Consider the following 21,831-nt stretch of genomic DNA (forward strand, 5'->3'; position numbering starts at 1 on the left):
TTGGAGCACTTCGAGGCCTGTGCTGGGATATGGAATATCTTCACCTAAAAACTACAGAGAAGCATTCTCAGAAAGTTCTTCACGATGCATTCATTCAACTCACAGAGTTGAACCTTCCTTTTGATAGAACAGTTTTGAAACACTCTTTCTGTAGAATCTCCAAGAGGATATTTGGAGCGTTTTGAGGCCTATGCTGGAAAAGGAAATATCTTCACCTAAAAACTAGACAGAAGCATTCTCAGAAACTTCTGTGCGATGAGTGCATTCAACTCACAGACTTGAACGTTTCTTTTGATAGAACAGTTTTGAAACATTACGTTTGTAGAATCTGCAAGTGTTTATTCGGAGCACCTTGAGGCCTATGTTGGAAAAGGAAATATCTTCACAAAAAAACTGGAGAGAAGGATTCTCAGAAACTTCTTTGTGATGAGTTCATTCAACTCACAGAGTTGAACCTACCAATTGATAGAGAAGTTTGGAAACACTCTTTTTGGAGAATCTGCAAGTGGATATTTGGAGCCGTTTGAGGCCTATGCTGGAAAAGGAAATATCTTCACATAAAAACTGAACAGAAGCATTCTCAGAAACTTCTTTGTGTTGAGTGCACTCAACTCACAGACTTGAACTTACCTATAGAAAGAGCAGTTTTGAAACACTCTTTTGGTAAAATCTGCAAGTGGTTATTTAGAGCACTTCGAGGCCTGTGCTGGGATATGGAATATCTTCACCTAAAAACTACAGAGAAGCATTCTCAGAAAGTTCTTCACGATGCATTCATTCAACTCACAGAGTTGAACCTTCCTTTTGATAGAACAGTTTTGAAACACTCTTTCTGTAGAATCTCCAAGAGGATATTTGGAGCGTTTTGAGGCCTATGCTGGAAAAGGAAATATCTTCACCTAAAAACTAGACAGAAGCATTCTCAGAAACTTCTGTGCGATGAGTGCATTCAACTCACAGACTTGAACGTTTCTTTTGATAGAACAGTTTTGAAACATTACGTTTGTAGAATCTGCAAGTGTTTATTCGGAGCACCTTGAGGCCTATGTTGGAAAAGGAAATATCTTCACATAAAAACTAGAGAGAAGGATTCTCAGAAACTTCTTTGTGATGAGTTCATTCAACTCACAGAGTTGAACCTACCAATTGATAGAGAAGTTTGGAAACACTCTTTTTGTAGAATCTGCAAGTGGATATTTGGAGCCGTTTGAGGCCTATGCTGGAAAAGGAAATATCTTCACATAAAAACTGAACAGAAGCATTCTCAGAAACTTCTTTGTGTTGAGTGCATTCAACTCACAGACTTGAACTTACCTGTAGAAAGAGCAGTTTTGAAACACTCTTTTGGTAAAATCTGCAAGTGGTTATTTGGAGCACTTCGAGGCCTGTGCTGGGACATGGAATATCTTCACCTAAAAACTACAGAGAAGCATTCTCAGAAAGTTCTTCACGATGCATTCATTCAACTCACAGAGTTGAACCTTCCTTTTGATAGAACAGTTTTGAAACACTCTTTCTGTAGAATCTGCAAGAGGATATTTGGAGCGTTTTGAGGCCTATGCTGGAAAAGGAAATATCTTCACCTAAAAACTAGACAGAAGCATTCTCAGAAACTTCTGTGCGATGAGTGCATTCAACACACAGACTTGAACGTTTCTTTTGATAGAACAGTTTTGAAACATTACGTTTGTAGAATCTGCAAGTGTTTATTCGGAGCACCTTGAGGCCTATGTTGGAAAAGGAAATATCTTCACATAAAAACTAGAGAGAAGGATTCTCAGAAACTTCTTTGTGATGAGTTCATTCAACTCACAGAGTTGAACCTAGCAATTGATAGAGAAGTTTGGAAACACTCTTTTTGGAGAATCTGCAAGTGGATATTTGGAGCCGTTTGAGGCCTATGCTGGAAAAGGAAATATCTTCACATAAAAACTGAACAGAAGCATTCTCAGAAACTTCTTTGTGTTGAGTGCACTCAACTCACAGACTTGAACTTACCTATAGAAAGAGCAGTTTTGAAACACTCTTTTGATAAAATCTGCAAGTGGTTATTTGGAGCACTTCGAGGCCTGTGCTGGGATATGGAATATCTTCACCTAAAAACTACAGAGAAGCATTCTCAGAAAGTTCTTCACGATGCATTCATTCAACTCACAGAGTTGAACCTTCCTTTTGATAGAAGAGTTTTGAAACACTCTTTTTGTGGAATCTGCAAGAGGATATTTGGAGCGTTTTGAGGCCTATGCTGGAAAAGGAAATATCTTCACCTAAAAACTAGACAGAAGCATTCTCAGAAACTTCTGTGCGATGAGTGCATTCAACTCACAGACTTGAACGTTTCTTTTGATAGAACAGTTTTGAAACATTACGTTTGTAGAATCTGCAAGTGTTTATTCGGAGCACCTTGAGGCCTATGTTGGAAAAGGAAATATCTTCACATAAAAACTAGAGAGAAGGATTCTCAGAAACTTCTTTGTGATGAGTTCATTCAACTCACAGAGTTGAACCTACCAATTGATAGAGAAGTTTGGAAACACTCTTTTTGTAGAATCTGCAAGTGGATATTTGGAGCCTTTTGAGGCCTATGCTGGAAAAGGAAATATCTTCACATAAAAACTGAACAGAAGCATTCTCAGAAACTTCTTTGTGTTGAGTGCATTCAACTCACGGACTTGAACTTACCTGTAGAAAGAGCAGTTTTGAAACACTCTTTTGGTAAAATCTGCAAGTGGTTATTTGGAGCACTTGGAGGCCTGTGCTGGGACATGGAATATCTTCACCTAAAAACTACAGAGAAGCATTCTCAGAAAGTTCTTCATGATGCATTCATTCAACTCACAGAGTTGAACCTTCCTTTTGATAGAACAGTTTTGAAACACTCTTTTTGTGGAATCTGCAAGAGGATATTTGGAGCGTTTTGAGGCCTATGCTGGAAAAGGAAATATCTTCACCTAAAAACTAGACAGAAGCATTCTCAGAAACTTCTGTGCGATGAGTGCATTCAACTCACAGACTTGAACGTTTCTTTTGATAGAACTGTTTTGAAACATTACGTTTGTAGAATCTGCAAGTGTTTATTCGGAGCACCTTGAGGCCTATGTTGGAAAAGGAAATATCTTCACATAAAAACTAGAGAGAAGGATTCTCAGAAACTTCTTTGTGATGAGTTCATTCAACTCACAGAGTTGAACCTAGCAATTGATAGAGAAGTTTGGAAACACTCTTTTTGTAGAATCTGCAAGTGGATATTTGGAGCCGTTTGAGGCCTATGCTGGAAAAGGAAATATCTTCACATAAAAACTGAACAGAAGCATTCTCAGAAACTTCTTTGTGTTGAGTGCATTCAACTCACAGACTTGAACTTACCTATAGAAAGAGCAGTTTTGAAACACTCTTTTGGTAAAATCTGCAAGTGGTTATTTGGAGTACTTCGAGGCCTGTGCTGGGATATGGAATATCTTCACCTAAAAACTACAGAGAAGCATTCTCAGAAAGTTCTTCACGATGCATTCATTCAACTCACAGAGTTGAACCTTCCTTTTGATAGAAGAGTTTTGAAACACTCTTTCTGTGGAATCTGCAAGAGGATATTTGGAGCGTTTTGAGGCCTATGCTGGAAAAGGAAATATCTTCACCTAAAAACTAGACAGAAGCATTCTCAGAAACTTCTGTGCGATGAGTGCATTCAACTCACAGACTTGAACGTTTCTTTTGATAGAACAGTTTTGAAACATTACGTTTGTAGAATCTGCAAGTGTTTATTCGGAGCACCTTGAGGCCTATGTTGGAAAAGGAAATATCTTCACATAAAAACTAGAGAGAAGGATTCTCAGAAACTTCTTTGTGATGAGTTCATTCAACTCACAGAGTTGAACCTACCAATTGATAGAGAAGTTTGGAAACACTCTTTTTGTAGAATCTGCAAGTGGATATTTGGAGCCGTTTGAGGCCTATGCTGGAAAAGGAAATATCTTCACATAAAAACTGAACAGAAGCATTCTCAGAAACTTCTTTGTGTTGAGTGCATTCAACTCACAGACTTGAACTTACCTATAGAAAGAGCAGTTTTGAAACACTCTTTTGGTAAAATCTGCAAGTGGTTATTTGGAGCACTTCGAGGCCTGTGCTGGGATATGGAATATCTTCACCTCAAAACTACAGAGAAGCATTCTCAGAAAGTTCTTCACGATGCATTCATTCAACTCACAGAGTTGAACCTTCCTTTTGATAGAACAGTTTTGAAACACTCTTTCTGTAGAATCTCCAAGAGGATATTTGGAGCGTTTTGAGGCCTATGCTGGAAAAGGAAATACCTTCACCTAAAAACTAGACAGAAGCATTCTCAGAAACTTCTGTGCGATGAGTGCATTCAACTCACAGACTTGAACGTTTCTTTTGATAGAACAGTTTTGAAACATTACGTTTGTAGAATCTGCAAGTGTTTATTCGGAGCACCTTGAGGCCTATGTTGGAAAAGGAAATATCTTCACATAAAAACTAGAGAGAAGGATTCTCAGAAACTTCTTTGTGATGAGTTCATTCAACTCACAGAGTTGAACCTACCAATTGATAGAGAAGTTTGGAAACACTCTTTTTGTAGAATCTGCAAGTGGATATTTGGAGCCGTTTGAGGCCTATGCTGGAAAAGGAAATATCTTCACATAAAAACTGAACAGAAGCATTCTCAGAAACTTCTTTGTGTTGAGTGCATTCAACTCACAGACTTGAACTTACCTGTAGAAAGAGCAGTTTTGAAACACTCTTTTGGTAAAATCTGCAAGTGGTTATTTGGAGCACTTCGAGGCCTCTGCTGGGATATGGAATATCTTCACCTAAAAACTACAGAGAAGCATTCTCAGAAAGTTCTTCACGATGCATTCATTCAACTCACAGAGTTGAACCTTCCTGTTGATAGAACAGTTTTGAAACACTCTTTCTGTAGAATCTGCAAGAGGATATTTGAAGCGTTTTGAGGCCTATGCTGGAAAAGGAAATATCTACACTTAAAAACTAGACAGAAGCATTCTCAGAAACTTCTGTGCGATGAGTGCATTCAACTCACAGACTTGAACGTTTCTTTTGATAGAACAGTTTTGAAACATTACGTTTGTAGAATCTGCAAGTGTTTATTCGGAGCACCTTGAGGCCTATGTTGGAAAAGGAAATATCTTCACATAAAAACTAGAGAGAAGGATTCTCAGAAACTTCTTTGTGATGAGTTCATTCAACTCACAGAGTTGAACCTAGCAATTGATAGAGAAGTTTGGAAACACTCTTTTTGTAGAATCTGCAAGTGGATATTTGGAGCCTTTTGAGGCCTATGCTGGAAAAGGAAATATCTTCACATAAAAACTGAACAGAAGCATTCTCAGAAACTTCTTTGTGTTGAGTGCATTCAACTCACGGACTTGAACTTACCTGTAGAAAGAGCAGTTTTGAAACACTCTTTTGGTAAAATCTGCAAGTGGTTATTTGGAGCACTTCGAGGCCTGTGCTGGGATATGGAATATCTTCACCTAAAAACTACAGAGAAGCATTCTCAGAAAGTTCTTCACGATGCATTCATTCAACTCACAGAGTTGAACCTTCCTTTTCATAGAACAGTTTTGAAACACTCTTTCTGTAGAATCTCCAAGAGGATATTTGGAGCGTTTTGAGGCCTATGCTGGAAAAGGATATATCTTCACCTAAAAACTAGACAGAAGCATTCTCAGAAACTTCTGTGCGATGAGTGCATTCAACTCACAGACTTGAACGTTTCTTTTGATAGAACAGTTTTGAAACATTACGTTTGTAGAATCTGCAAGTGTTTATTCGGAGCACCTTGAGGCCTATGTTGGAAAAGGAAATATCTTCACATAAAAACTAGAGAGAAGGATTCTCAGAAACTTCTTTGTGATGAGTTCATTCAACTCCCAGATTTGAAACTACCAATTGATAGAGAAGTTTGGAAACACTCTTTTTGTAGAATCTGCAAGTGGATATTTGGAGCCGTTTGAGGCCTATGCTTGAAAAGGAAATATCTTCACATAAAAACTGAACAGAAGCATTCTCAGAAACTTCTTTGTGTTGAGTGCATTCAACTCACAGACTTGAACTTACCTATAGAAAGAGCAGTTTTGAAACACTCTTTTGGTAAAATCTGCAAGTGGTTATTTGGAGCACTTCGAGGCCTGTGCTGGGATATGGAATATCTTCACCTAAAAACTACAGAGAAGCATTCTCAGAAAGTTCTTCACGATGCATTCATTCAACTCACAGAGTTGAACCTTCCTGTTGATAGAACAGTTTTGAAACACTCTTTCTGTAGAATCTGCAAGAGGATATTTGAAGCGTTTTGAGGCCTATGCTGGAAAAGGAAATATCTACACTTAAAAACTAGACAGAAGCATTCTCAGAAACTTCTGTGCGATGAGTGCATTCAACTCACAGACTTGAACGTTTCTTTTGATAGAACAGTTTTGAAACATTACGTTTGTAGAATCTGCAAGTGTTTATTCGGAGCACCTTGAGGCCTATGTTGGAAAAGGAAATATCTTCACATAAAAACTAGAGAGAAGGATTCTCAGAAACTTCTTTGTGATGAGTTCATTCAACTCACAGAGTTGAACCTACCAATTGATAGAGAAGTTTGGAAACACTCTTTTTGTAGAATCTGCAAGTGGATATTTGGAGCCGTTTGAGGCCTATGCTGGAAAAGGAAATATCTTCACATAAAAACTGAACAGAAGCATTCTCAGAAACTTCTTTGTGTTGAGTGCATTCAACTCACAGACTTGAACTTACCTATAGAAAGAGCAGTTTTGAAACACTCTTTTGGTAAAATCTGCAAGTGGTTATTTGGAGCACTTCGAGGCCTGTGCTGGGATATGGAATATCTTCACCTAAAAACTACAGAGAAGCATTCTCAGAAAGTTCTTCACGATGCATTCATTCAACTCACAGAGTTGAACCTTCCTTTTGATAGAACAGTTTTGAAACACTCTTTCTGTAGAATCTGCAAGAGGATATTTGGAGCGTTTTGAGGCCTATGCTGGAAAAGGAAATATCTTCACCTAAAAACTAGACAGAAGCATTCTCAGAAGCTTCTGTGAGATGAGTGCATTCAACTCACAGACTTGAACGTTTCTTTTGATAGAACAGTTTTGAAACATTACGTTTGTAGAATCTGCAAGTGTTTATTCGGAGCACCTTGAGGCCTATGTTGGAAAAGGAAATATCTTCACATAAAAACTAGAGAGAAGGATTCTCAGAAACTTCTTTGTGATGAGTTCATTCAACTCACAGAGTTGAACCTAGCAATTGATAGAGAAGTTTGGAAACACTCTTTTTGTAGAATCTGCAAGTGGATATTTGGAGCCTTTTGAGGCCTATGCTGGAAAAGGAAATATCTTCACATAAAAACTGAACAGAAGCATTCTCAGAAACTTCTTTGTGTTGAGTGCATTCAACTCACGGACTTGAACTTACCTGTAGAAAGAGCAGTTTTGAAACACTCTTTTGGTAAAATCTGCAAGTGGTTATTTGGAGCACTTCGAGGCCTGTGCTGGGATATGGAATATCTTCACCTAAAAACTACAGAGAAGCATTCTCAGAAAGTTCTTCACGATGCATTCATTCAACTCACAGAGTTGAACCTTCCTTTTGATAGAACAGTTTTGAAACACTCTTTTTGTGGAATCTGCAAGAGGATATTTGGAGCGTTTTGAGGCCTATGCTGGAAAAGGAAATATCTTCACCTAAAAACTAGACAGAAGCATTCTCAGAAACTTCTGTGCGATGAGTGCATTCAACTCACAGGCTTGAACGTTTCTTTTGATAAAACAGTTTTCAAACATTACGTTTGTAGAATCTGCAAGTGTTTATTCGGAGCACCTTGAGGCCTATGTTGGAAAAGGAAATATCTTCACATAAAAACTAGAGAGAAGGATTCTCAGAAACTTCTTTGCGATGAGTTCATTCAACTCACAGAGTTGAACCTAGCAATTGATAGAGAAGTTTGGAAACACTCTTTTTGTAGAATCTGCAAGTGGATATTTGGAGCCGTTTGAGGCCTATGCTGGAAAAGGAAATATCTTCACATAAAAACTGAACAGAAGCATTCTCAGAAACTTCTTTGTGTTGAGTGCATTCAACTCACAGACTTGAACTTACCTATAGAAAGAGCAGTTTTGAAACACTCTTTTGGTAAAATCTGCAAGTGGTTATTTGGAGCACTTCGAGGCCTGTGCTGGGATATGGAATATCTTCACCTAAAAACTACAGAGAAGCATTCTCAGAAAGTTCTTCACGATGCATTCATTCAACTCACAGAGTTGAACCTTCCTTTTGATAGAACAGTTTTGAAACACGCTTTTTGTAGAATCTGCAAGAGGATATTTGGTGCGTTTTGGGGCCTATGCTGGAAAAGGAAATATCTTCACCTAAAAACTAGACAGAAGCATTCTCAGAAACTTCTGTGTGACGAGGGCATTCAACTCACAGACTTGAACGTTTCTTTTGATAGAACAGTTTTGAAACATTACGTTTGTAGAATCTGCATGTGTTTATTCGGAGCACCTTGAGGCCTATGTTGGAAAAGGAAATATCTTCACATAAAAACTAGAGAGAAGGATTCTCAGAAACTTCTTTGTGATGAGTTCATTCAACTCACAGAGTTGAACCTACCAATTGATAGAGAAGTTTGGCAACACTCTTTTTGGAGAATCTGCAAGTGGATATTTGGAGCCGTTTGAGGCCTATGCTGGAAAAGGAAATATCTTCACATAAAAACTGAACAGAAGCATTCTCAGAAACTTCTTTGTGTTGAGTGCATTCAACTCACAGACTTGAACTTACCTATAGAAAGAGCAGTTTTGAAACACTCTTTTGGTAAAATCTACAAGTGGTTATTTGGAGCACTTCGTGGCCTGTGCTGGGATATGGAATATCTTCACCTAAAAACTACAGAGAAGCATTCTCAGAAAGTTCTTCACGATGCATTCATTCAACTCACAGAGTTGAACCTTCCTTTTGATAGAACAGTTTTGAAACACTCTTTCTGTAGAATCTCCAAGAGGATATTTGGAGCGTTTTGAGGCCTATGCTGGAAAAGGAAATATCTTCACCTAAAAACTAGACAGAAGCATTCTCAGAAACTTCTGTGCGATGAGTGCATTCAACTCACAGACTTGAACGTTTCTTTTGATAGAACAGTTTTGAAACATTACGTTTGTAGAATCTGCAAGTGTTTATTCGGAGCACCTTGAGGCCTATGTTGGAAAAGGAAATATCTTCACATAAAAACTAGAGAGAAGGATTCTCAGAAACTTCTTTGTGATGAGTTCATTCAACTCACAGAGTTGAACCTACCAATTGATAGAGAAGTTTGGAAACACTCTTTTTGTAGAATCTGCAAGTGGATATTTGGACCCGTTTGAGGCCTATGCTGGAAAAGGAAATATCTTCACATAAAAACTGAACAGAAGCATTCTCAGAAACTTCTTTGTGTTGAGTGCATTCAACTCACAGACTTGAACTTACCTGTAGAAAGAGCAGTTTTGAAACACTCTTTTGGTAAAATCTGCAAGTGGTTATTTGGAGCACTTCGAGGCCTGTGCTGGGATATGGAATATCTTCACCTAAAAACTACAGAGAAGCATTCTCAGAAAGTTCTTCACGATGCATTCATTCAACTCACAGAGTTGAACCTTCCTTTTGATAGAACAGTTTTGAAACACTCTTTTTGTGGAATCTGCAAGAGGATATTTGGAGCGTTTTGAGGCCTATGCTGGAAAAGGAAATATCTTCACCTAAAAACTAGACAGAAGCATTCTCAGAAACTTCTGTGTGACGAGGGCATTCAACTCACAGACTTGAACGTTTCTTTTGATAGAACAGTTTTGAAACATTACGTTTGTAGAATCTGCATGTGTTTATTCGGAGCACCTTGAGGCCTATGTTGGAAAAGGAAATATCTTCACATAAAAACTAGAGAGAAGGATTCTCAGAAACTTCTTTGTGATGAGTTCATTCAACTCACAGAGTTGAACCTACCAATTGATAGAGAAGTTTGGCAACACTCTTTTTGGAGAATCTGCAAGTGGATATTTGAAGCCGTTTGAGGCCTATGCTGGAAAAGGAAATATCTTCACATAAAAACTGAACAGAAGCATTCTCAGAAACTTCTTTGTGTTGAGTGCATTCAACTCACAGACTTGAACTTACCTATAGAAAGAGCAGTTTTGAAACACTCTTTTGGTAAAATCTACAAGTGGTTATTTGGAGCACTTCGAGGCCTGTGCTGGGATATGGAATATCTTCACCTAAAAACTACAGAGAAGCATTCTCAGAAAGTTCTTCACGATGCATTCATTCAACTCACAGAGTTGAACCTTCCTTTTGATAGAACAGTTTTGAAACACTCTTTCTGTAGAATCTCCAAGAGGATATTTGGAGCGTTTTGAGGCCTATGCTGGAAAAGGAAATATCTTCACCTAAAAACTAGACAGAAGCATTCTCAGAAACTTCTGTGCGATGAGTGCATTCAACTCACAGACTTGAACGTTTCTTTTGATAGAACAGTTTTGAAACATTACGTTTGTAGAATCTGCAAGTGTTTATTCGGAGCACCTTGAGGCCTATGTTGGAAAAGGAAATATCTTCACATAAAAACTAGAGAGAAGGATTCTCAGAAACTTCTTTGTGATGAGTTCATTCAACTCACAGAGTTGAACCTACCAATTGATAGAGAAGTTTGGAAACACTCTTTTTGTAGAATCTGCAAGTGGATATTTGGACCCGTTTGAGGCCTATGCTGGAAAAGGAAATATCTTCACATAAAAACTGAACAGAAGCATTCTCAGAAACTTCTTTGTGTTGAGTGCATTCAACTCACGGACTTGAACTTACCTGTAGAAAGAGCAGTTTTGAAACACTCTTTTGGTAAAATCTGCAAGTGGTTATTTGGAGCACTTCGAGGCCTGTGCTGGGATATGGAATATCTTCACCTAAAAACTACAGAGAAGCATTCTCAGAAAGTTCTTCACGATGCATTCATTCAACTCACAGAGTTGAACCTTCCTTTTGATAGAACAGTTTTGAAACACTCTTTTTGTGGAATCTGCAAGAGGATATTTGGAGCGTTTTGAGGCCTATGCTGGAAAAGGAAATATCTTCACCTAAAAACTAGACAGAAGCATTCTCAGAAACTTCTGTGCGATGAGTGCATTCAACTCACAGACTTGAACGTTTCTTTTGATAGAACAGTTTTGAAACATTACGTTTGTAGAATCTGCAAGTGTTTATTCGGAGCACCTTGAGGCCTATGTTGGAAAAGGAAATATCTTCACATAAAAACTAGAGAGAAGGATTCTCAGAAAGTTCTTTGTGATGAGTTCATTCAACTCACAGAGTTGAACCTACCAATTGATAGAGAAGTTTGGAAACACTCTTTTTGTAGAATCTGCAAGTGGATATTTGGAGCCGTTTGAGGCCTATGCTGGAAAAGGAAATATCTTCACATAAAAACTGAACAGAAGCATTCTCAGAAACTTCTTTGTGTTGAGTGCATTCAACTCACAGACTTGAACTTACCTATAGAAACAGCAGTTTTGAAACACTCTTTTGGTAAAATCTGCAAGTGGTAATTTGGAGCACTTCGAGGCCTGTGCTGTGATATGGAATATCTTCACCTAAAAACTACAGAGAAGCATTCTCAGAAGGTTCTTCAAGATGCATTCATTCAACTCACAGAGTTGAACCTTCCTTTTGATAAAACAGTTTTGAAACACTCTTTCTGTAGAATCTGCAAGAGGATATTTGGAGCGTTTTGAGGCCTATGCTGGAAAAGGAAATATCTTCACCTAAAAACTAGACAGAAGCATTCTCAGAAACTTCTGTGCGATGAGTGCATTCAACTCACAGACTTGAACGTTTCTTTTGATAGAACAGTTTTGAAACATTACGTTTGTAGAATCTGCAAGTGTTTATTCGGAGCACCTTGAGGCCTATGTTGGAAAAGGAAATATCTTCACATAAAAACTAGAGAGAAGGATTCTCAGAAACTTCTTTGTGATGAGTTCATTCAACTCACAGAGTTGAACCTACCAATTGATAGAGAAGTTTGGAAACACTCTTTTTGTAGAATCTGCAAGTGGATATTTGGAGCCGTTTGAGGCCTATGCTGGAAAAGGAAATATCTTCACATAAAAACTGAACAGAAGCATTCTCAGAAACTTCTTTGTGTTGAGTGCATTCAACTCACAGACTTGAACTTACCTATAGAAAGAGCAGTTTTGAAACACTCTTTTGGTAAAATCTGCAAGGGGTAATTTGAGCACTTCGAGGCCTGTGCTGGGATATGGAATATCTTCACCTAAAAACTACAGAGAAGCATTCTCAGAAAGTTCTTCACGATGCATTCATTCAACTCACAGAGTTGAACCTTCCTTTTGATAGAACAGTTTTGAAACACTCTTTCTGTAGAATCTCCAAGAGGATATTTGGAGCGTTTTGAGGCCTATGCTGGAAAAGGAAATATCTTCACCTAAAAACTAGACAGAAGCATTCTCAGAAACTTCTGTGCGATGAGTGCATTCAACTCACAGACTTGAACGTTTCTTTTGATAGAACAGTTTTGAAACATTACGTTTGTAGAATCTGCAAGTGTTTATTCGGAGCACCTTGAGGCCTATGTTGGAAAAGGAAATATCTTCACATAAAAACTAGAGAGAAGGATGCTCAGAAACTTCTTTGTGATGAGTTCATTCAACTCCCAGAGTTGAACCTACCAATTGATAGAGAAGTTTGGAAACACTCTTTTTGTAGAATCTGCAAGTGGATATTTGGAGCCGTTTGAGGCCTATGCTGGAAAAGGAAATATCTTCACATAAAAACTGAACAGAAGCATTCTCAGAAACTTCTTTGTGTTGAGTGCATTCAACACACAGACTTGAACTTACCTGTAGAAAGAGCAGTTTTGAAACACTCTTTTGGTAAAATCTGCAAGTGGTTATTTGGAGCACTTCGAGGCCTGTGCTGGGATATGGAATATCTTCAGCTAAAAACTACAGAGAAGCATTCTCAGAAAGTTCTTCACGATGCATTCATTCAACTCACAGAGTTGAACCTTCCTTTTGATAGAACAGTTTTGAAACACTCTTTTTGTAGAATCTGCAAGAGGATATTTGGAGCGTTTTGAGGCCTATGCTGGAAAAGGAAATATCTTCACCTAAAAACTAGACAGAAGCATTCTCAGAAACTTCTGTGCGATGAGTGCATTCAACTCACAGACTTGAACGTTTCTTTTGATAGAACAGTTTTGAAACATTACGTTTGTAGAATCTGCAAGTGTTTATTCGGAGCACCTTGAGGCCTATGTTGGAAAAGGAAATATCTTCACATAAAAACTAGAGAGAAGGATTCTCAGAAACTTCTTTGTGATGAGTTCATTCAACTCACAGAGTTGAACCTACCAATTGATAGAGAAGTTTGGAAACACTCTTTGGAGAATCTGCAAGTGGATATTTGGAGCCGTTTGAGGCCTATGCTGGAAAAGGAAATATCTTCACATAAAAACTGAACAGAAGCATTCTCAGAAACTTCTTTGTGTTGAGTGCATTCAACTCACGGACTTGAACTTACCTGTAGAAAGAGCAGTTTTGAAACACTCTTTTGGTAAAATCTGCAAGTGGTTATTTGGAGCACTTCGAGGCCTGTGCTGGGATATGGAATATCTTCACCTAAAAACTACAGAGAAGCATTCTCAGAAAGTTCTTCACGATGCATTCATTCAACTCACAGAGTTGAACCTTCCTTTTGATAGAACAGTTTTGAAACACTCTTTCTGTAGAATCTCCAAGAGGATATTTGGAGCGTTTTGAGGCCTATGCTGGAAAAGGAAATATCTTCACCTAAAAACTAGACAGAAGCATTCTCAGAAACTTCTGTGCGATGAGTGCATTCAACTCACAGACTTGAACGTTTCTTTTGATAGAACAGTTTTGAAACATTACGTTTGTAGAATCTGCAAGTGTTTATTCGGAGCACCTTGAGGCCTATGTTGGAAAAGGAAATATCTTCACATAAAAACTAGAGAGAAGGATTCTCAGAAACTTCTTTGTGATGAGTTCATTCAACTCACAGAGTTGAACCTACCAATTGATAGAGAAGTTTGGAAACACTCTTTGGAGAATCTGCAAGTGGATATTTGGAGCCGTTTGAGGCCTATGCTGGAAAAGGAAATATCTTCACATAAAAACTGAACAGAAGCATTCTCATCAACTTCTTTGTGTTGAGTGCATTCAACTCACAGACTTGAACTTACCTATAGAAAGAGCAGTTTTGAAACACTCTTTTGGTAAAATCTGCAAGTGGTAATTTGGAGCACTTCGAGGCCTGTGCTGGGATATGGAATATCTTCACCTAAAAACTACAGAGAAGCATTCTCAGAAGGTTCTTCACGATGCATTCATTCAACTCACAGAGTTGAACCTTCCTTTTGATAGAACAGTTTTGAAACACTCTTTCTGTAGAATCTGCAAGAGGATATTTGGAGCGTTTTGAGGCCTATGCTGGAAAAGGAAATATCTTCACCTAAAAACTAGACAGAAGCATTCTCAGAAACTTCTGTGCGATGAGTGCATTCAACTCACAGACTTGAACGTTTCTTTTGATAGAACAGTTTTGAAACATTACGTTTGTAGAATCTGCAAGTGTTTATTCGGAGCACCTTGAGGCCTATGTCGGAAAAGGAAATATCTTCACATAAAAACTAGAGAGAAGGATTCTCAGAAACTTCTTTGTGATGAGTTCATTCAACTCACAGAGTTGAACCTAGCAATTGATAGAGAAGTTTGGAAACACTCTTTTTGTAGAATCTGCAAGTGGATATTTGGAGCCGTTTGAGGCCTATGCTGGAAAAGGAAATATCTTCACATAAAAACTGAACAGAAGCATTCTCAGAAACTTCTTTGTGTTGAGTGCATTCAACTCACAGACTTGAACTTACCTATAGAAAGAGCAGTATTGAAACACTCTTTTGATAAAATCTGCAAGGGGTAATTTGAGCACTTCGAGGCCTGTGCTGGGATATGGAATATCTTCACCTAAAAACTACAGAGAAGCATTCTCAGAAAGTTCTTCACGATGCATTCATTCAACTCACAGAGTTGAACCTTCCTTTTGATAGAACAGTTTTGAAACACTCTTTCTGTAGAATCTCCAAGAGGATATTTGGAGCGTTTTGAGGCCTATGCTGGAAAAGGAAATATCTTCACCTAAAAACTAGACAGAAGCATTCTCAGAAACTTCTGTGCGATGAGTGCATTCAACTCACAGACTTGAACGTTTCTTTTGATAGAACAGTTTTGAAACATTACGTTTGTAGAATCTGCAAGTGTTTATTCGGAGCACCTTGAGGCCTATGTTGGAAAAGGAAATATCTTCACATAAAAACTAGAGAGAAGGATTCTCAGAAACTTCTTTGTGATGAGTTCATTCAACTCACAGAGTTGAACCTAGCAATTGATAGAGAAGTTTGGAAACACTCTTTTTGGAGAATCTGCAAGTGGATATTTGGAGCCTTTTGAGGCCTATGCTGGAAAAGGAAATATCTTCACATAAAAACTGAACAGAAGCATTCTCAGAAACTTCTTTGTGTTGAGTGCATTCAACTCACGGACTTGAACTTACCTGTAGAAAGAGCAGTTTTGAAACACTCTTTTGGTAAAATCTGCAAGTGGTTATTTGGAGCACTTCGAGGCCTGTGCTAGGATATGGAATATCTTCACCTAAAAACTACAGAGAAGCATTCTCAGAAAGTTCTTCACGATGCATTCATTCAACTCACAGAGTTGAACCTTCCTTTTGATAGAACAGTTTTGAAACACTCTTTCTGTAGAATCTGCAAGAGGATATTTGGAGCGTTTTGAGGCCTATGCTGGAAAAGGAAATATCTTCACCTAAAAACTAGACAGAAGCATTCTCAGAAACTTCTGTGCGATGAGTGCATTCAACTCACAGACTTGAACGTTTCTTTTGATAGAACAGTTTTGAAACATTACGTTTGTAGAATCTGCAAGTGTTTATTCGGAGCACCTTGAGGCCTATGTTGGAAAAGGAAATATCTTCACATAAAAACTAGAGAGAAGGATTCTCAGAAACTTCTTTGTGATGAGTTCATTCAACTCACAGAGTTGAACCTACCAATTGATAGAGAAGTTTGGAAACACTCTTTTTGGAGAATCTGCAAGTGGATATTTGGAGCCGTTTGAGGCCTATGCTGGAAAAGGAAATATCTTCACATAAAAACTGAACAGAAGCATTCTCAGAAACTTCTTTGTGTTGAGTGCATTCAACTCACAGACTTGAACTTACCTATAGAAAGAGCAGTTTTGAAACACTCTTTTGGTAAAATCTGCAAGTGGTAATTTGGAGCACTTCGAGGCCTGTGCTGGGATATGGAATATCTTCACCTAAAAACTACAGAGAAGCATTCTCAGAAAGTTCTTCACGATGCATTCATTCAACTCACAGAGTTGAACCTTCCTTTTGATAGAACAGTTTTGAAACACTCTTTCTGTAGAATCTCCAAGAGGATATTTGGAGCGTTTTGAGGCCTATGCTGGAAAAGGAAATATCTTCACCTAAAAACTAGACAGAAGCATTCTCAGAAACTTCTGTGCGATGAGTGCATTCAACTCACAGACTTGAACGTTTCTTTTGATAGAACAGTTTTGAAACATTACGTTTGTAGAATCTGCAAGTGTTTATTCGGAGCACCTTGAGGCCTATGTTGGAAAAGGAAATATCTTCACATAAAAACTAGAGAGAAGGATGCTCAGAAACTTCTTTGTGATGAGTTCATTCAACTCCCAGAGTTGAACCTACCAATTGATAGAGAAGTTTGGAAACACTCTTTTTGTAGAATCTGCAAGTGGATATTTGGAGCCGTTTGAGGCCTATGCTGGAAAAGGAAATATCTTCACATAAAAACTGAACAGAAGCATTCTCAGAAACTTCTTTGTGTTGAGTGCATTCAACACACAGACTTGAACTTACCTGTAGAAAGAGCAGTTTTGAAACACTCTTTTGGTAAAATCTGCAAGTGGTTATTTGGAGCACTTCGAGGCCTGTGCTGGGATATGGAATATCTTCACCTAAAAACTACAGAGAAGCATTCTCAGAAAGTTCTTCACGATGCATTCATTCAACTCACAGAGTTGAACCTTCCTTTTGATAGAACAGTTTTGAAACACTCTTTTTGTAGAATCTGCAAGAGGATATTTGGAGCGTTTTGAGGCCTATGCTGGAAAAGGAAATATCTTCACCTAAAAACTAGACAGAAGCATTCTCAGAAACTTCTGTGCGATGAGTGCATTCAACTCACAGACTTGAACGTTTCTTTTGATAGAACAGTTTTGAAACATTACGTTTGTAGAATCTGCAAGTGTTTATTCGGAGCACCTTGAGGCCTATGTTGGAAAAGGAAATATCTTCACATAAAAACTAGAGAGAAGGATTCTCAGAAACTTCTTTGTGATGAGTTCATTCAACTCACAGAGTTGAACCTACCAATTGATAGAGAAGTTTGGAAACACTCTTTGGAGAATCTGCAAGTGGATATTTGGAGCCGTTTGAGGCCTATGCTGGAAAAGGAAATATCTTCACATAAAAACTGAACAGAAGCATTCTCAGAAACTTCTTTGTGTTGAGTGCATTCAACTCACGGACTTGAACTTACCTGTAGAAAGAGCAGTTTTGAAACACTCTTTTGGTAAAATCTGCAAGTGGTTATTTGGAGCACTTCGAGGCCTGTGCTGGGATATGGAATATCTTCACCTAAAAACTACAGAGAAGCATTCTCAGAAAGTTCTTCACGATGCATTCATTCAACTCACAGAGTTGAACCTTCCTTTTGATAGAACAGTTTTGAAACACTCTTTCTGTAGAATCTCCAAGAGGATATTTGGAGCGTTTTGAGGCCTATGCTGGAAAAGGAAATATCTTCACCTAAAAACTAGACAGAAGCATTCTCAGAAACTTCTGTGCGATGAGTGCATTCAACTCACAGACTTGAACGTTTCTTTTGGTAGAACAGTTTTGAAACATTACGTTTGTAGAATCTGCAAGTGTTTATTCGGAGCACCTTGAGGCCTATGTTGGAAAAGGAAATATCTTCACATAAAAACTAGAGAGAAGGATTCTCAGAAACTTCTTTGTGATGAGTTCATTCAACTCACAGAGTTGAACCTACCAATTGATAGAGAAGTTTGGAAACACTCTTTGGAGAATCTGCAAGTGGATATTTGGAGCCGTTTGAGGCCTATGCTGGAAAAGGAAATATCTTCACATAAAAACTGAACAGAAGCATTCTCAGCAACTTCTTTGTGTTGAGTGCATTCAACTCACAGACTTGAACTTACCTATAGAAAGAGCAGTTTTGAAACACTCTTTTGGTAAAATCTGCAAGTGGTAATTTGGAGCACTTTGAGGCCTGTGCTGGGATATGGAATATCTTCACCTAAAAACTACAGAGAAGCATTCTCAGAAGGTTCTTCACGATGCATTCATTCAACTCACAGAGTTGAACCTTCCTTTTGATAGAACAGTTTTGAAACACTCTTTCTGTAGAATCTGCAAGAGGATATTTGGAGCGTTTTGAGGCCTATGCTGGAAAAGGAAATATCTTCACCTACAAACTAGACAGAAGCATTCTCAGAAACTTCTGTGCGATGAGTGCATTCAACTCACAGACTTGAACGTTTCTTTTGATAGAACAGTTTTGAAACATTACGTTTGTAGAATCTGCAACTGTTTATTCGGAGCACCTTGAGGCCTATGTCGGAAAAGGAAATATCTTCACATAAAAACTAGAGAGAAGGATTCTCAGAAACTTCTTTGTGATGAGTTCATTCAACTCACAGAGTTGAACCTACCAATTGATAGAGAAGTTTGGAAACACTCTTTTTGGAGAATCTGCAAGTGGAAATTTGGAGCCGTTTGAGGCCTATGCTGGAAAAGGAAATATCTTCACATAAAAACTGAACAGAAGCATTCTCAGAAACTTCTTTGTGTTGAGTGCATTCAACTCACAGACTTGAACTTACCTATAGAAAGAGCAGTTTTGAAACACTCTTTTGATAAAATCTGCAAGGGGTAATTTGAGCACTTCGAGGCCTGTGCTGGGATATGGAATATCTTCACCTAAAAACTACAGAGAAGCATTCTCAGAAAGTTCTTCACGATGCATTCATTCAACTCACAGAGTTGAACCTTCCTTTTGATAGAACAGTTTTGAAACACTCTTTCTGTAGAATCTCCAAGAGGATATTTGGAGCGTTTTGAGGCCTATGCTGGAAAAGGAAATATCTTCACCTAAAAACTAGACAGAAGCATTCTCAGAAACTTCTGTGCGATGAGTGCATTCAAATCACAGACTTGAACGTTTCTTTTGATAGAACAGTTTTGAAACATTACGTTTGTAGAATCTGCAAGTGTTTATTCGGAGCACCTTGAGGCCTATGTTGGAAAAGGAAATATCTTCACATAAAAACTAGAGAGAAGGATTCTCAGAAACTTCTTTGTGATGAGTTCATTCAACTCCCAGAGTTGAACCTACCAATTGATAGAGAAGTTTGGAAACACTCTTTTTGGAGAATCTGCAAGTGGATATTTGGAGCCGTTTGAGGCCTATGCTGGAAAAGGAAATATCTTCACATAAAAACTGAACAGAAGCATTCTCAGAAACTTCTTTGTGTTGAGTGCATTCAACTCACAGACTTGAACTTACCTGTAGAAAGAGCAGTTTTGAAACACTCTTTTGGTAAAATCTGCAAGTGGTTATTTGGAGCACTTCGAGGCCTCTGCTGGGATATGGAATATCTTCACCTAAAAACTACAGAGAAGCATTCTCAGAAAGTTCTTCACGATGCATTCATTCAACTCACAGAGTTGAACCTTCCTTTTGATAGAACAGTTTTGAAACACTCTTTTTGTAGAATCTGCAAGAGGATATTTGGAGCGTTTTGAGGCCTATGCTGGAAAAGGAAATATCTTCACCTAAAAACTAGACAGAAGCATTCTCAGAAACTTCTGTGCGATGAGTGCATTCAACTCACAGACTTGAACGTTTCTTTTGATAGAACAGTTTTGAAACATTACGTTTGTAGAATCTGCAAGTGTTTATTCGGAGCACCTTGAGGCCTATGTTGGAAAAGGAAATATCTTCACATAAAAACTAGAGAGAAGGATTCTCAGAAACTTCTTTGTGATGAGTTCATTCAACTCACAGAGTTGAACCTAGCAATTGATAGAGAAGTTTGGAAACACTCTTTTTGTAGAATCTGCAAGTGGATATTTGGAGCCTTTTGAGGCCTATGCTGGAAAAGGAAATATCTTCACATAAAAACTGAACAGAAGCATTCTCAGAAACTTCTTTGTGTTGAGTGCATTCAACTCACGGACTTGAACTTACCTGTAGAAAGAGCAGTTTTGAAACACTCTTTTGGTAAAATCTGCAAGTGGTTATTTGGAGCACTTCGAGGCCTGTGCTGGGATATGGAATATCTTCACCTAAAAACTACAGAGAAGCATTCTCAGAAAGTTCTTCATGATGCATTCATTCAACTCACAGAGTTGAACCTTCCTTTTGATAGAACAGTTTTGAAACACTCTTTTTGTGGAATCTGCAAGAGGATATTTGGAGCGTTTTGTGGCCTATGCTGGAAAAGGAAATATCTTCACCTAAAAACTAGACAGAAGCATTCTCAGAAACTTCTGTGCGATGAGTGCATTCAACTCACAGACTTGAACGTTTCTTTTGATAGAACAGTTTTGAAACATTACGTTTGTAGAATCTGCAAGTGTTTATTCGGAGCACCTTGAGGCCTATGTTGGAAAAGGAAATATCTTCACATAAAAACTAGAGAGAAGGATTCTCAGAAACTTCTTTGTGATGAGTTCATTCAACTCACAGAGTTGAACCTAGCAATTGATAGAGAAGTTTGGAAACACTCTTTTTGTAGAATCTGCAAGTGGATATTTGGAGCCTTTTGAGGCCTATGCTGGAAAAGGAAATATCTTCACATAAAAACTGAACAGAAGCATTCTCAGAAACTTCTTTGTGTTGAGTGCATTCAACTCACGGACTTGAACTTACCTGTAGAAAGAGCAGTTTTGAAACACTCTTTTGGTAAAATCTGCAAGTGGTTATTTGGAGCACTTCGAGGCCTGTGCTGGGATATGGAATATCTTCACCTAAAAACTACAGAGAAGCATTCTCAGAAAGTTCTTCACGATGCATTCATTCAACTCACAGAGTTGAACATTCCTTTTGATAGAACAGTTTTGAAACACTCTTTCTGTAGAATCTGCAAGAGGATATTTGGAGCGTTTTGAGGCCTATGCTGGAAAAGGAAATATCTTCACCTAAAAACTAGACAGAAGCATTCTCAGAAACTTCTGTGCGATGAGTGCATTCAACTCACAGACTTGAACGTTTCTTTTGATAGAACAGTTTTGAAACATTACGTTTGTAGAATCTGCAAGTGTTTATTCGGAGCACCTTGAGGCCTATGTTGGAAAAGGAAATATCTTCACATAAAAACTAGAGAGAAGGATTCTCAGAAACTTCTTTGTGATGAGTTCATTCAACTCACAGAGTTGAACCTACCAATTGATAGAGAAGTTTGGAAACACTCTTTTTGGAGAATCTGCAAGTGGATATTTGGAGCCGTTTGAGGCCTATGCTGGAAAAGGAAATATCTTCACATAAAAACTGAACAGAAGCATTCTCAGAAACTTCTTTGTGTTGAGTGCATTCAACTCACGGACTTGAACTTACCTATAGAA

This window comes from Pongo pygmaeus, chromosome 11 (assembly GCF_028885625.2).
Source record: "Pongo pygmaeus isolate AG05252 chromosome 11, NHGRI_mPonPyg2-v2.0_pri, whole genome shotgun sequence".
NCBI lineage: Eukaryota > Metazoa > Chordata > Mammalia > Primates > Hominidae > Pongo > Pongo pygmaeus.